Here is a 16,733-nt window from a genome sequence, read left to right on the forward strand (position 1 = left end):
TGGTGCATTTTCTCAGCAGAGCAAGAAAAACCAGAAAGGGGGAAGGGACTGTAATTCTGACAAGTCTGATTCTCCTATCAGTGTTCCACCTTCCTGTGCTTTCCTTACCTGTTACCATGATTCAGTAGATTTAGTCAGTTTTCAACAGAAGAAAATTAGGCTACAAGTTTCTGAAAGACCTGGAATGGAATTGTGACCCTCTTGAAACCAATGGCAAAGGTGTCATTGGCTTGAGTAGAAACAGGATTTTACCTTTGGTAAACCTTGTTCTGGGAACAGAGAGCAAATAACCCCAAGCGGCTGTGGGATACAGGATTTTATCAATCTCAGCATCAGTAGTAAGATACCTGAGGGATGTGTTGACACAGTTTCTACTTGTAGAATTCAGAACAAATCTACAAGTAAACAATGCATTTGAAATTCCCTTCTACTGCTTTGCTCCCACCTATAATGCCTTTTTTCTACCCTCCATTTGTAAACATGGCCTCTTGTGCCCCCCCTAGTTCATACCACGGTCCTTGGCTCCCCAGGGCCCTCGCTGTGTCACCCACAGCAGGTGGAAAAAGTAAATTCACAGCTACCGAATGAAAACCTTGACAAGCTCAAGTGCCACCATTATAGAGCCAGTGAATCTGAGGTTATAAATCTTGCTTCGTTCCCGTTTGGAAGAAGGATCTTCAATTAAGCAAAAATTGATTTTCTAATGATTTTTTTTTTTTCTGCTCATGATTGGGTAGATTGTTTGAAGCTGTTCCAGCCCAACAATGTACAGGAATAACAATTAAACATGCATCGCACTTGACAGCAGGACTGATATTAAGTCAGTGAATGCAATTTAGACCTTTGATTTTTGGCAAGAGGTGCATTTTGCAACAATTACAAAGGAAGAAAATCTTTTTCTAGCTAAACATTGCAACTACCAAGCCAACCAGAAAGCAAGGAGGAAATGCAATGGGGCACTGGGAAGTTGTTTCTGATCTTACAGAATCCCTCACTACTCTGCACTACACGTAACACTGAAGTTAATATACATTCCAATTAAGTAAAGACTTGAGTAGTTAGTAGCAGCTGGGACATTAGTAGAGGTTTGAATAAGTTATTTGGAAGACCAGATACTATGTTGTCATTGTTGATAATAATTCTTCGGAAATTAGGGACCCATAATTGAAGTTTTCAAAGAGTTGATGCAAATGACTCAAAACTGATTGATCGGAACCCCACTAAGGTGAGCTGGAGTTTTCCATTATTTTTGTCCTCTAGACCAAACTTTAGGGTATGGACTTCCTTCAAATTATACTTTTTGATGTGCACAGAAAACAAGCAGAACAGGATTAAAACCCCATTAGATGCAAACTAAACTAATAATTTAAACTCTAGTCTATAATGATGCTTCCACAGGCACTGGTGTACCTTCTAAACTCTAGGTGTAGTTCTGATCCTACTAATTTTGTTAATAAGGTGTAATTAAAATTGAGATCCTTGCACATACAAGGGCAATCCCAAACGTATTCATCTGTGCTGTGCTGATGTTTAGTGGTGTTCAGCTCCCAGAGCAGAACACAACTGACAGGTACGATACAAGCACAGCAAAAAAAGACAAATGATTCCCTGAAAAGTTACAGTACCACTGTCAGAGCAAGAGACAAAAGTAGACTCAGAAATATTCAGAATGCAAAGAAACTCAGGGATAATATTATTTGTGAAGGAAGACAAGGGACAGCAGAATATCTGGTGTAACTTTGTGGGCATCATAGCCCTAAATGAAACCACTGGAGCACAACTGCTTCTCAGCCAGCCCCTACTGCAGGTCACAGCGTTTGTCAAAGCTGGACCATGCTATGTGTCCAGTTTAATCCAGTTTCACCTTTTCCATCTGCAGATGAGGTTGGCCAACGCAGTCTAAGTCTTGCTAGAACGAGGCAGTTGAAGTAGGTGCAATGTTTTTCTTGAAGCAATCAAAGTAAATCCCATTTTCTATCAGTCTAATAAGGCAAGTTTGGAGATTTTCAGCTTGCATTTCCTAGTATGTTAATTTTATCATTGCTCACATATTATTCTGCTTGATCTGACCTGAATCTGACTTATTGCATTTCCCAAACTACTTTTCACTCAGCGGTTAATTAAAAGATTTGGTCCCTGACACACTGCTTACAGCCCTTATTGGCACCCATTAGCCCAGCTAGACTAATTTTCCCGAAAAGCAAACCTCCTTATATTCCCAGGGTCAAAAGTTCACAGCCAATTCCCTAAATCTTTAACATTCACTATTAGTTCATTATTTGAACCTACTCTGCTGTAAGAGGCTGTATTCAACTGTTAGGCATTGAAAAGTCATTGAAGAAAGACAGTTTCTCACACAAATTCATCGCTTTCCAGTCCGCTCCATCACTGATTGTACGACACCAGGATTGTACAGCGCAAGAAATACGGAGCTTTATTTTCAAATTTCATTTGAGTACCTTCTTGTTTAATATGCAACCATCAAAGAAAGAATATGCATTTTCTAATTTACACTAAGCAATTAACACACGCATCATGCCTTAAAATAACCTCAGCGGTTTATTTTGCTGTGCGCACACCCAGAGCACAGCATCGCCTTTCAGGCACATATAGGACTAAAATCCATACATAGACATCAATATCACACTGAAAGAAACAGCACCGGCATTCTGATAGTCCCATTTAAATAAACAGAGTCAAAAAGACCAGACCACAGGTGAGAATGTAAACACATACGCACACTTGTTCACACACACACATGCTTACAGGAACATAGACATAAAAGGTAAACCACCAAATTTAGATTTGGATCTAGGTGGTAGAGCCCCCAAAGCCCTGAGAAAACTGGCTCCTGGGCTTTGGTTAAGCCCTTCTTTACTGTTCTGAAACAAATCTAGAAACAAATCCATTTGTGTAGGTGCGTGGGAAGAGACAAAAGGCAAAGTTTAATTATTAAAACTATGTGGCCGTGCAAGCATCCTATTTAAATTAAGAGGAGTTGTCATTAAACTCAACCTTTCCCCCTTGAACTTGGTGTCTGGAATAGCTCAGACACCGACGACGACCTTATGTATTTCTTTTAATTATTCTGAAGCAACCTCCTCCAGCTCACTACAAGCCCTCAGCTACTTCAAGCAAAGACATTCTAATGATTTCGATTAAATCTTGGCATCTCCCCAACAGAGCACAAATTAAAAGCATTACTAGGAGGATACAAGCTTCAGCGCTTGGAAGTGTTATATAAAGAATGGGGAAAGCTGCCAAGAGCTTGTTGTCATTTCATATGCGGTGGGGGATGATTAACCCGTTGGTGGCTTTTCATACCCTGGGAAGATCACACATCAGGCTCCCAGGGGATTCCTCCTCATTGCTGTCCCCACTGTTACACTTCAAACTCTTTTTTTAACTTGATATTTGGAGAAAATTATTCTTCCACTGTCATATTTAGGGTCCCAAATCATCTGTGTTATACTGACATAATTTGGAGAAAAGGGACTCTACAAAAAAACAACTCTGAATCATATCTAACCCATCCTATACATGGCTGCACTTTTATACATAATTATAATTTTCACATACGCGCTACCTCAGGAGAAATATGTGAATGCACAGTTTGAGCACAGCTTTGCTGACACCCATCACTTCAGCTGAAGGACCAACTCCATCCGCTGGTGGCAGCAGCAGATTGTTACCTTCTGGTGGCCCAGTCACTAAACAGGAGTAACACCACACACTTTGCTATGTAACGCCCATTCTTTTGAAATGCAGCTCTATACATTTTCTTTTAATGAAATATCGATACTGATTTCAAAAAAACACAAACTGGGGTAACCATGTAGGATGCCTGAAAAAAACACACAAAAATCTCACATAAAACCATTGTCTCAACTATGCAGGAGTGGGAACCAGGCAAACTTGGTTTACATCCTGGTGTCATTATAAGCAGTACAGACTCGCATGTTTAGTCTCTCTCCACTTTATTTTCCATTTTCTATATTGTTGAAATGTAAAATATTAATCTAAACAGTTATAAAGTACTTTGAAATATTTAGATTAAAAAATAAGAAGCTAGATACAGGACCAAGCTGCCCCTAAAAAGGAGTAATTTTCAAATCAGTCATCAAAAGCTGCTTTACCCAGGTTCCTCTATGCAAAACCAACATAAGCCTACAAATTTTGGGCCTCATCCTTTGCATGTGGCCATTTGTACTCAGATAAATGGAAAACAACCTATGAAATCAGCACTGTCTGTCGGCTCATATACACTTTGCACAGTGGTAACCAAATATCTGGGAGCTGGGGAGGATCCATTCTGTCCTAGAACACCCCAAAAAAGACATTCCCCATGGGGTCTCATGGGTGACGCAAATCAGAGGGTCAAAGTTCATTAGATTTCAACAGAAAAGTAAAACCAGTGAGGGAAAAACTGCTCTATTAAAGCTTTTTGTCCAGTACTGAAAAACAAGTGAGCAAAAGCATCTCAGCAAAAATCTTACAGAATCAATTTAGAAAAGATATTTTGACACGTGGTTGAGATGAGACACTGTTACTTGGAGGCGGCGCGGGGGAGCTGACGCAGCCTTGCGATGCCTCATTCTCCAGATTTATACCAACAAAATCAAGAAAGCACTAAACCAGCAGGGGATTATTATCTCCAGAGATATCTACAGACAGTTTCATTTTAAAAACAATCAGCATCATCACTGTGTTTTCCATTTCTTCAAACACAGGAATGTGATAGAATATCCAGCTCCTTCCAGAAGTCAGAACAACTTTCTCCCTTAAGCAAAATCTCTGTAAAAATAACCAATTCACTTCACTTCGTCAGATTTCTGAACGTGTCATTGCTCTGAGCCTGTCCTTCCCCTCTGCCTGCATCTCACCAGCCCTGATGTTAAATGATATTGCTATTTCTGGCCAATAATAGAATACAATGGCTGCATCTTCACTTCAAGGTTAAGGGCATCATTTCCCAAATGTTTCTTCTGATGGCAACACCAGCTCAAATGCTGCCAAAATGCAAAAGGCTGGGCAAGAAGAGAGTGCCGATAAGAATTGCTCTAGACAAGCTGGTTGTCACCCAGCTGGTCTCAGCACCAGCCTGGCACAGCAGGAGGGGTGACACTGAAATCCCACCACAGCACCACGTCCCATCCTCTCACCCAAACGCTTTCCAGTCCGATGGACAGTGACATCCTCCAGCGTCCTTCCCCTCTCTTCCTCCTGCCCCCTATCATTTGCCATCCCAATTCCTTTCTTCTCCCTTTGCCATTGAAAAGAGAGGGGGAAATCCAAAATTCAAAAGATGTTTTTAGTTTTGTAGTGAAAATATGCAGATTGCCAACTTTTTACAAGAACAAGCTTCACACCTTTCAACTGGCACTATTTGAAAATTGTTTAAAAAATAAGCCACTTTCTTTAAGAAAAAAAAAAAAAAGCTCTGAAGCCACTTCAAGAAACAGAAGCACAAAGTTGGAGTTAATAAGAAGAAAGGGGGAAATATTATTAGTCATGTATAATAATCACAGCACAGAAAAGTACGCTTAATAGTTCTCCTTTTTCAACTCATCCCGACATCTTTATTTTTGTAGCCCCTGTTGCAACGCACCAATGCTGCTTTGCTAAGCAACTCGGGGTGAAAATTTCTTAATATAATAAGAAATTCCTAATCAATTTGGATGTCAAATCAGGAAATAATTCCCTAGACTACATAAAAGAGACTCACTCCTATCTTTTGTCAGTGATTGGATTGAAATAAAGAGGTAGTTACACACAAAGAAAGCTGTCATGTCAAACAATACATCCTTCACTCGTTCAAGATATAAACACATCAAAACGTGGCAGGAGAAAGAGACTCAATCGAAGCTGTTTAATGGAATCAGCTAATTGGATAAATTACACTTTGATAATAATGATAATCATTGTGGAGACATCCTGTCCTGTGTTTCTGCTGTTCAGAGCTCCTGCTTGCTACGGTCCCTTCTCCCTTGACTCCTCGTGCTAAAAAGTGCCATGTAAAACACTGAAAGGACCAAGCTCTGCTTGACCCAAGGTTTCATCCATAACCCTGTACATTACCCAGCTTCTGGAGTTAAGAGTAATATACTCAGTAAAGAGGGATTAACAGGCACCAAAAGCAAACACAGCTCTTTGAACCAGGTTCCAACAGATGACGGGGAAACTGAAAAATCACTTGCTATGAATACACATCGCTATCCACGCACACGGAATTCTTTCTACAAATTCATATTGCTAGAAAACATGTTGGCTGGAATAAATAATATTAACCAGCTTGCCATTAGCATATGGCAGGCACACATTTGAGAAAACTTTAGCACTAAGCAAACATTTAATAATTAGCGTAACCACCCATTTATGGCAATGATATATTTGGCTCTAAAATTATAACATTTAAATAATTAAGAGAGTTTTACCAAACAACCTCTCTTTTTGATACAAGCTACGTAAAAATTTAACAGAAATATGACAGCAACTACCTATCTGTTTCATCATTGTGTTAATTCACATTCATTAACACTGCAGTATGAATGATGTTAACTACTAACTCAGACATTTTAAGCCTAAAAGTACGAAAAGCAAGGGTATGTGGAGGCAGGAAGGCCTCAGTTTCACACTCCATTCCCCATGGGTGCAGCTGAAAGTGCGGCACCCACCTCCCCCTGCCCACCAGCACCAGCCTGCGCTATCAGTCCAAGCTTAAAATAACAAATATCTAATTATTTATTTGCTTTTACAACCAAAGTCCAAGCAGTAGAGCCACGAAAGGAAACTTAAAATGAAACTGCAGCCCAGGGTCCGGATGCATGGAAAAAACGCTGAGCTCATCAGAAACTAAGAGGTACCACCGTCTTTCTGCTTGTATTCTGTGTGTCTTGACCATCCTAAATGGCTCTCAATCACAACTCCATTCGGAATTGGACATTTCCAAATTGTACACAGAGTAAAACATAAAAAGGAACAAAGTGAATTCTGTTACGGGTCATTTGGCTTTTTGGTTTTGCGATTATTAAGATAAACACAGAGAGACAAAAGCTTAACAGTCTGCAGAAAGAGAAAAGGCCCCGTGGTAATTGATTTAAGATGAAAATTGATCAAATAGTTTTTATAAGGCATAAAAAGAAATGGTAGTTTCAAAAAGTAATAAAAACTACAAATATTCATTTCTCATATCCCCTTAAGATGCACAAGGAGTAGCCAGCCAAGATGTCCCTATCAGATGGTTGGCACCATCCAACAGAAGCACTCTTCATTTGCAATTTGATTTGTACAACACGGGGTTGAAATGAAGGGCAGTGAATTTCTGAACTGCTACATTACATATATACAGTCCGGAATTTCATTTATCAGAATTCTTTTTGGTGTCTAGTATCTTTTAGTCACACTTGATATTTGACTACAAAGTGAATGGTCTTAATGATGTTTACTGCTATTACCAAAGATGTAGGAAAGGGGAAGCGGGTTCAGCGGTTAATTTAGTCAATTTTGGGTTTTTTTAATGTCATTTTGGAAACATGTACAAACTCATGCTTGCCAAGGTTCATGGTCTGGCAGTTCTGCAAGACGCAATCTTCTAACATCAGGACTCCAGAGCACAGAAGTTACTGCTTCTGGGGATTCCTCAAGATGCAAAGAGTGGCTTGTCTTCCCTCTTCCAGCATCAGAAGCATCTTATACCATGTTGGAAGAACAGACAACCAAGGTTAATAACTTACACAAAAAGCTATGGTGTAAGGAGACAATTATCTGTGAAAAACTTAATATTTACAGTCAAATAAATGAAGCCTGCATTGAAAATATTATGGTTTTCTAAAGTATAAAGTGATTTGTCTTCATTTTCCTTCTTATTCAGAGGCTACATGCTACGGTGCACGGTGTCCAAGCAATACCACTTGGAATAAACAGTCACCGCAAAATGACAAGTGGGGATTGTGATGTCTCTCTTTGCCTGGGAAAGAGGTGGGAAGAGGAACAAAAGCTCTGTCTGACCTAGGTTTAATTCCACAGTTCTACTTCATGTTGTTATTTGTCTTGTTTTCAAGCAATAAGTTGTGTTATCTTAATAAGACTTGAAATTGTTTATTTGACAGCTGAAAACTGAGTAGAACGGATGCCGAGTCGTTGTACCATTTAACAGTAGAAGGACCTTTTAGAAAAGAATAACCAACATTTGTCAGAAATGGTTATGTCCTAAGAAGTCCTTGTCCTTCAATAAACGGTTTAAACATCACTTAGACCCTTAGACACAGATTCACAGGAATCAGCAATGTCTCTGTAAAAGAGCACAAGAATCATCTCTTGTTTCTTCCATCCTCCCTCTGGCCTGAAGAGACTTTACTCATTTTCTAGCCACGCATCAACTGCAGGCTAAAGTTAAAACTAATCCGTATGTCTCGATTGTTCCCCAAATCAGTATCTTTTAAGGTACTTTCAGGTGTTGTGTATTTGTTCCATCTTCAAATAGGTAAAACAAAGTTACCAATTAAGCAAAAACAACCTTGGGAATACCTGAGGCTGGAAGGAGGAAATGGACACAGGAGGAATGGGAAAAACGAGAAGGATTCAATTCCACCAAAGAACCATTTTAAGTGCTCTGTGATTTGGCTTCCATTGGATGGGCTGTGCACACCAAGCAGAGATGTTCCTGATCTTCCCAGGACCTTCTTACAGCATCCCAATGGACGTGTAAGATTTCACAGAAAGAACGATGGCATGAGTGGTTTCCTCAGGCTCCCCCCATCCCCTGTTGACAGGAGGTGTTTGCAGGGCGCTTCAGAGAACACCAACACTAATGAAAAAGCAACAGTTTGGAAGTGGGAGTGGAAAATTCCCAACCTCTTAACTGTGCGACACGCAGCGTTTCAACAGCTTTCGCGAAAGTTTTCGAAAACATCAACAAGCCATGCAGCTCCCAGCACTTAGCTAAATAAACGAGCCCAATTATTAAGGCCACGGAGGTGACTTTGTCAACCAGCAGCAAACACGACAACAGCAACGCAGGGAATGCGGGGGAAGTTGTTTGGAATTTTTATTATTGTCAACTACGGAGATAAAAACGCAGAGAGAACTCAGCATCTACTCCCACAGGAAAATTGCGTTTGGACTGGAAGTCTACTTTAAAAGAAAAACAACAAATAACAGAAAATGAGCAGGAAAAAATAAAGGCTTTTGAGCCAACTTCTCCATTCCCTATTTGGCGCAAGACTACAAGAAGGAAGGGAGAAGCTACGTTTAAGGCATCTTTTCACCTTCTGTGATTTCACCACCAGATTAGCTGGGACTCCGAACAGAGGCTCGAGCTATTCTTGCAAGTCGTGGTTTAACCTTGACACCGAAAAGGGAGGCCCTGCTTCCCCCCAGGTTGTGTGGTACCCCGTAAACCCCTTCAAGGAGCAGTTTAGGGAGCAAAACCAACACAAAAATAAGCCTTAAAGTATTTTCCTGCCTGAATTAGCTCAGCTCAGGACTACAGAGGAGGATGTGGGATGGACAAGAGAGGGGCAGGAGAGGAGTTGGAGGAAGGATGTTCCTTTTGGTGCCAACAAGCCGTCAGGTCACCTGGGCTGCAATGTCAGCGGTACCCTGTTCTCTGCTACAATGACACTTCCCTTGGATGCCAGAGGTCAGTGTATTCCTCCTCTGCCTCTCTCGCAACTTATCCCTGAAGACATTCATCATAAAGGAATACACATACTGTGCTCAAACACCAGCCTAGTTACCAAAGTTAACCACCAATTTGAGCCTCCAAAGCACTGTAAACAGTACCAGTGTCAAGAAGTACTGGGGGTATTATTTGAGGGTTGGTTTTGGTACTGGCACCACCCCTGCCCACACTCTTACCTTCCACCCATAGCCGTTAACATGAGTCATACAGATGCCCATTTTTAAGGCATCAGTATGAAATGCCATATATGAATAAACTTTGTAAAATGAAAAAAAGGAAATTGAAGTGAAGATATTAGCCCTGATCACCTCAAGGTCTAACTCAAGGATCAGATCCACCAACACCTATGTCAGTTCAGCCAGGGTGAGCAAGGAGAAACATCAGCGTGGCACTGAGAACAGGGCCCGGGGGGGCACAACCTTCTTAAACCATCTTTTCTGCCAGCACTAGAACAGCTACACTGGAACAACCTTGGAGCACGTTGAGATGGGGTTTTCACACCTCCCAAAAACTTCAGAGTCCACATCATGGACTTCAGGAGGACTTGTAAGCCAACCCTTTCCTAAACCACATTTTTCCCAGTGCTTAAATGGCCAGGTGGCACAGGGTCAGAAACTGCTTGCACTCATATTGTTTTAAAGAGGGTGGGCAAAAACCTGAAAGGAATTTCAATTCTTTGGGGCCAATAATGTTCAAAGAACAGAAGAGCTTTTGGGATCAGGTCTCCATCTGGGCTGTACCCAAGATTCCCATCTCAAAGCCATTGAATCTTGTAACGTTTTATCTTATAGCCCTCAAAGGCAGTAGCACGTTGAGTATGATCCATTTTTTAAACATACAAAGCAAAGGAATATTTTTTCCATATGTTTGTCATATGTTTAGTTCAATCCCCATCGCCAGCTCTTCGCACAGCTGATACGCAGTGTGTTCACATGCTTTGACCTCGGAAGAGTTTAGTCTCAACTGTGCATTTCTGCCCGTTTCATTTGTGTGTGTCCACTACAAATGTTTGTACACACTAAGTAATTACGCCTGAAAATGTCTGTTTCTCAAATACTTACCTGATATGACCTTATAAAAGATACGTTGTACAACTTAGCTTCAAAGTTTTGTTCAACCCTTTTTATTATTTAAACAAAACCATACGTACGCTGAGTAAGGGCTACAGAAACTAAGGCCAAAAGCCAAATGGTGAAACTAATGATGTTACAAATACACACACTACTTGCATACACAGTAACATGGATTTTAACACTACAGTGTTTGAACTTTTGCCAATTAAACAGTTCCTTCTCCAAGTATAAAAGAAATAAATCTATTAGTTTGCATAGATTTAAACAGTGTAGTAAACAGAAAACTTCATGTTTCCAGTTCTAGTTTGAGTTCTGTTAAACTGTGTTTTGACTGCAAGTTCCTTTCTAGAACTAAAGCTTAGGTGTTTTTTTTACCTAAATGATTTAACTGATGAACGATGGCATATTCCAACAAAAAGCAGCCCACTGTTCAACGGAAACACTTTCAGATTTCCCTAGAAAAATTCAGCATAATGCTTTTTCTATTCAATGTAAGAAAAAGTGAAATTCATCTTTCATAGAGGGGAAAGCTGGGACTTTCCAGGCAGTTTTAATAATGACCTTCGCAACAGTCTGTAGGAAGCAGCCTCGGTATGTGTGCCATTCCTAAGGTGTCTTATTGAACAAGCAAAACAAAACAATGCGCAAACCACCAGGAACCCATGCACAAAATTCTTTGCCCTCAATCTGTAATAAGAGAGCAGCACTAGTAGAGAAATTCCACCACACCCTTGTGAAGAATACAGTTGGTTAATCCACTGCAGCCTCCGCTGCACCAGACTCCAGAACCCAGTTCTGCTTCTGCCACCAACACTGCATGGTCTTGATTAAGTCACATCGCCCGCCATGTCCCCAAACCTTTTCCAGTTTGGGTTTGATTTTCCATTCGGATTGGAGGTTTTTCCAGTCAGGAACTGGATGACATTGCTCATATGCCCAGAGTTCTCCACTAACGAGGGTCAGCTCTCCACTACGGTCCTAATACTTGGGATGATGGTCAAGATAAGACAACACCAGCAGCGCACACAGCTACTCTCAGAGTATCTGGTTACAGAGAGGCCAGACCCACTCCTACCTTCCATCATTTCAAATAATTACCTTTAACATGTCATGAGTGGGTGCAGCCCAAATCACTTAATCACTAAAAGGCTCACAGAGACCCAAGAGGGCAAAACAATCTCGAGTAGCCAAAAGAGGCAAGTCACTGATCTTCCTGCCTCCACGGGTGATGGGGAGCAGGAATAACTTTCTGACCATACACATTCACAGGTCTTCAGAATCCAACACATTTCAGTTCGGGATACTTTGGGGAAAAACAGCCTTTCTACAGCCCAGAATTAACCCAAGAGGGAGCACGTTTAGCTCAAGCCTGCTGAGCTGGTTACTGAATTTTGCCTTGGCCGCCAGGGTTTGAAAGCAGTCAGGCAGCAAACTACTGTCTGAAGCAGGCGTTTTCAAGCCAGTGTCCCACTAAAAGAGCCAAGAACAAATGTTCTCCCACAATTCTCTTAAGAGTCCTTCCACTAACATCATCTTTCCTGTTACTTACTCTGGGCTCTCAGATTGGATGCTATTTCCCTATTTAATGGGACTATTTGCGGTTCTTACTCTCACTAAAATTCTCCTAGTGACAATAATGGATTTGTTTCTGCCCTGATCAAACTGGAATACTCCAAGAACGAGGGAAAGATGAGTCATTTCAGGCCCTGCTCCAAAGGGTTAAGATCTTTAAAAACCCTACAGGCAACTGCTGCTAAACCACATCCTGCCTCTACTATTGCACTTTGTCTAACTTAGCTGGAATACACCACAGTGTTCTCCTTGTTAATCAGGTATTTTCTCTTTCATTTGCATATGCTTGAAGCAGCTGTAGATGCTGATTTCAGTACTACGACTGCACACACAATCTTCCGCTACACCTTTGTACACCAGTTTTTGTAACAAAACATCATTATCCAGCACGAATGTGGACACTCTACCGTGTACTACAAGCTCCCTGTGCAAGTTATTAATGATTAAAAGCAATTTCCTACCTCTATGTTCACATCTCCACCACCCATACACTTTGAAAAACAGTATCTAATACAAATGACATGGATTTCAAAAGTTTCTGCTTTACCCCAGGCAAAAACAATAAACACCTTGATGGAGCTTTTATCAATCAATTTTCATTTCGTTTCTTTCTATTAAAAAGTCTTAAGATGCTATACTTAATACCAGGAACAGCAGCAATGTACTTTCAGGCAAAACAATAGTATTACTCAAAAGAATGTGAATGGTATGTTCTGCAATTCACGGAGGTAGATCACATTGATCAACATTATTGCAAATCACAGTGTACTATGGGATTAGTTTGTTTTTTCAAATATAAACCAGAGCACATTACTCTGACTGGAAAGGAATTTTTTTTATTATTAAATTGGTAAAGCAGCAAATACTATTTCATACACATTTACCAGATAAGAATAGCTACACATATTGGGCAGTACACAATCACAAAACTATGTTTTAATTTCCCTAGGGAGTAGCTATGAAGGTGTAGATACCCCATTCCTAATAAAATTCTAAGTATTATCTTAATTATCAATGTGAAATAAAATCTTGATCCTGGATTAACAATTTGGCCCAGTCTGAGCAAGTGGTGTAAATCCAGAGAAGTTCCTATGAAGTTCCTCTGGTTTTACATAAGTCCGTTTGAAATCAGCAACTTGGCCCAAAATGCTCAAAAGCACGGAACAGCTGCCTATTGATGTCTGCACAGATTTAAAAGCTCGATGCAACAGTGTTAGCATATTGATTTTTTTTTTTTCCCATAGGAATTTGCAAGAAAAGAAATAGAAATTCAGTGTTTGATCCCTAATCTGAACAAACTCCAGGGCTTGCTTGCAGTTTGGTACAGAAAAACAAAGCGAGGGAGAGAAGAATGTACAGATTTCAGTTTGTACCAGGCGGTTACAAATGGTCCGCGCTGACCACAAAGATGACAAGAGGATTTTAAAATTAAAAGAAGAAAAGAAACACGGTTTGGAAATTATTTTCTTAGAGTGAAACATCTTGCAATGAAATGACTGGATACTGAGAATATCCAATTACTATTGCTGTGGTGAAAGAAGCCTTTACAAATGGGCTGTTCAAATGCAAAAGCAATCTTAATAAAGATTTCTTAATCAACCTGAGGTCTCACTGGAATTACAAATTGCTCAGGTACCAATGGAACTGGCATCTGAAATGGTTCTAATCCAGCTTCTGCTCAAGTAAACTGAAAAAGTCTCACCAATCTCAAAAGGCATTAGATCAGGCCTGAGATAACCAAAAATAGTACAAAGGAGGTCTGGATTTACAATTAATGTAGTTGGTGGTGTTAGAAGTCGACTGATTGTAACTGAGGGCAAATGTGGAACTGGAACAACTCCATGGGAAACCAGTCTGCATGTTTCCCTCTATTGAAGCAGAAGCAGGTTCTTTCAGATCCAAACTCCATGTACTTTGAAAACAAATCAGCATATTTTAAAGCTCACCTTGTCACTCAAAATCTTGACCATACTTTGGACTAATCATCTATATCCAAGGGAGTTGAATTTCCCGATCCCAGAACTGGTGGGGGAAATTTAAGACTTTGCCCTGGAAATTATCCTGGGATGCAAGAATTGCTTGGGATCCTGAAATTTCTCCTTTATAGCACCTCAAGAAACAGAATTTTCTGGTACGTTGTTACTGGGATAAATAGGTAACCGCCTCAACTTCCTTGTTATTCTTGCTCTGTTTTTCCATCTCATGGTCACCCATTACAACACAGTAGCATGTAGAAGCCCCATGAGCAAGGTACTACAACATGAACAGAGCAAACAGAAAAACTGCATCAACCTTCCTAGTTCACTTTTGCATCTCAACACATGTTAAATTGTCCAGACAAGACTTTTATTTTTTTTGCTTCAGCCATTTACTTCTCCATCTCTTTTTCATCACCCCAGGAAAATTCTGATAATTGTTTATTTAAATAGAAATATAAATATATACAGAATATTTAACATCATGTCCTTAGAAACAAACCAGCCTGCACTGTACCAGAACAAGCAGAAAACTGGTACATAATGACACCATTTGAAAGCTTTCTCTCATGACATACCCTGACTCTGTGTTGGGAAGAGCATTTAAAACTCAATGAATGCCCACGGGACACAGACCAGCAGCTATTTGCTAACACGAACACAGAACGGTCAAAATATTTTCCTGCTCAGTGTATAAATCTTGGCTACTATTATACTTAAGTCTACTGAACGCTATGCAGAGTGCCAGCTGTGAGCATGACCTGCTGTTTCCAGGCAAAGCTCGGCAGAGCTCCCCAAGGACCACAACTCAAGCAGCTCACTCTAGGAGTCCTTCACACACAGACCCAGGCTGCGGCGAAGCATTCCGAGAGGTTCAAGAGCAGGTTAAGCCTCATATGTGGACAAAGCAGAGCGAAATCCTCATCTTCAATTGGGAAGTTAAACATTTCGACAACAAACATAACAAAGAATAGTGACAGCGATCATGCGACAACTCATTTTGGTACTGACACGGGTGTGAAATTGCGTGTGCACCTGAATTTTCTGTGGACTCATTAACATTTCCATTGGATTATTCATATTTAGAATTTAAAATATTTTTAAAAAGATCAGACAACTCTTCTAGTATAACTGCACTTTCCAGCACTGCTTCCAAAGCTGGAAACATGGGTCAACGCTGGAAATATTTCACATGGCACCTAACCAGTGTGGAAACAAATGCCAAGCATGATCTAGTGTCATCCAGATTAGCTCCTGCTGGTGCTTGCATTCAAATTAATGGGTTACCCTCCCAGCAAATGTCACAGGAAAATCTTGCCAGGAGACATTTAATCTTGAATGAGGGATTCCATTTGGATTCCATTTCAGTCAGAAGGTTCCTTCCCATAGCTTGGGAAATACTTTTGGGAAATGAGATCAAGCAGACATAAACAAACGCTGACTTACGCATAGGCAAGAACCAACAAGGCAACTGAGCATCCAAGAGTATCAAGACAATCCCTGCCTCCTGAGCCTGTTCTCTCACTTTAGCATTTCTGATTCAATGCAGAATGATTAAAGGTATTATAAACTTTTCAGAAATAAGAAAGTTAACACCAAGCAGTTTCAAAAGGCTTTCCCTTCATTCATTTTATGGAGGAGGTTTAAACTCTTACAAACAATGGTGTAGGATGGGAAGATGCTTCACGTAGTACCTAAAATTACTGGGACAAGTTCCTGGAAATATCACTGACTAGAGAAAAAGTGCTGTTAATTTTTTTACCACTGCATCTTACCTACAAGTCCTTCATCTTTGAAGGGACAAAATTCCCATTTTAATTAGCTTCGTATACTTTAAGTTAGATAAGTTTCCTCTTTTGGATCCAAGGGGCTGAACTGATAGAGAGTGAGCCTTTTTTCAGTGGTCTTAGTTTAATTACTTAGCCCAGATTCTCTCATAAATGCCAATGACCACCCAAGCTGAGGCAGGAAGGTGCCGTTGCAGGGAGGAAGGACGGTAAGACTGACTTGTTTGATGGGAGCTGGGGGTTACAACATCACACTCATAAGTGGCATCCTGAGCTAACCCACCTGGTTCTCTCCCAGCCCAGAGTAACCAGCTCATTTTGAAGTAGTTCTGAAGCAGTGAAAACCCTTGCAGAGTTTTCCAAAGCTACTAGAGTGAGGAGCAGTAGTTGTGTGGTATAACTTCATGCATGATGGAGTTCTTTTCTCCTCTTCAAAATACGTTTCTTATTTTGGGAAGTCTATGTGCTGACATGTTCTGGGTTTCTGCTACAGACAGGAAAACTAGAAACTCCGTTTCTTTTTTGAGTGAGATTTCTTGCAAAATTGTACTACATCAAAAGGAAAATCATTTAAAAATGTAGTACTCAATTAAACAGTATGAATTAGTGTCAATGAGCCTTGACTACACACATTTGGATTACT

The sequence above is a fragment of the Nesoenas mayeri genome (assembly GCF_963082525.1).
Source record: "Nesoenas mayeri genome assembly, chromosome: 16".
NCBI lineage: Eukaryota > Metazoa > Chordata > Aves > Columbiformes > Columbidae > Nesoenas > Nesoenas mayeri.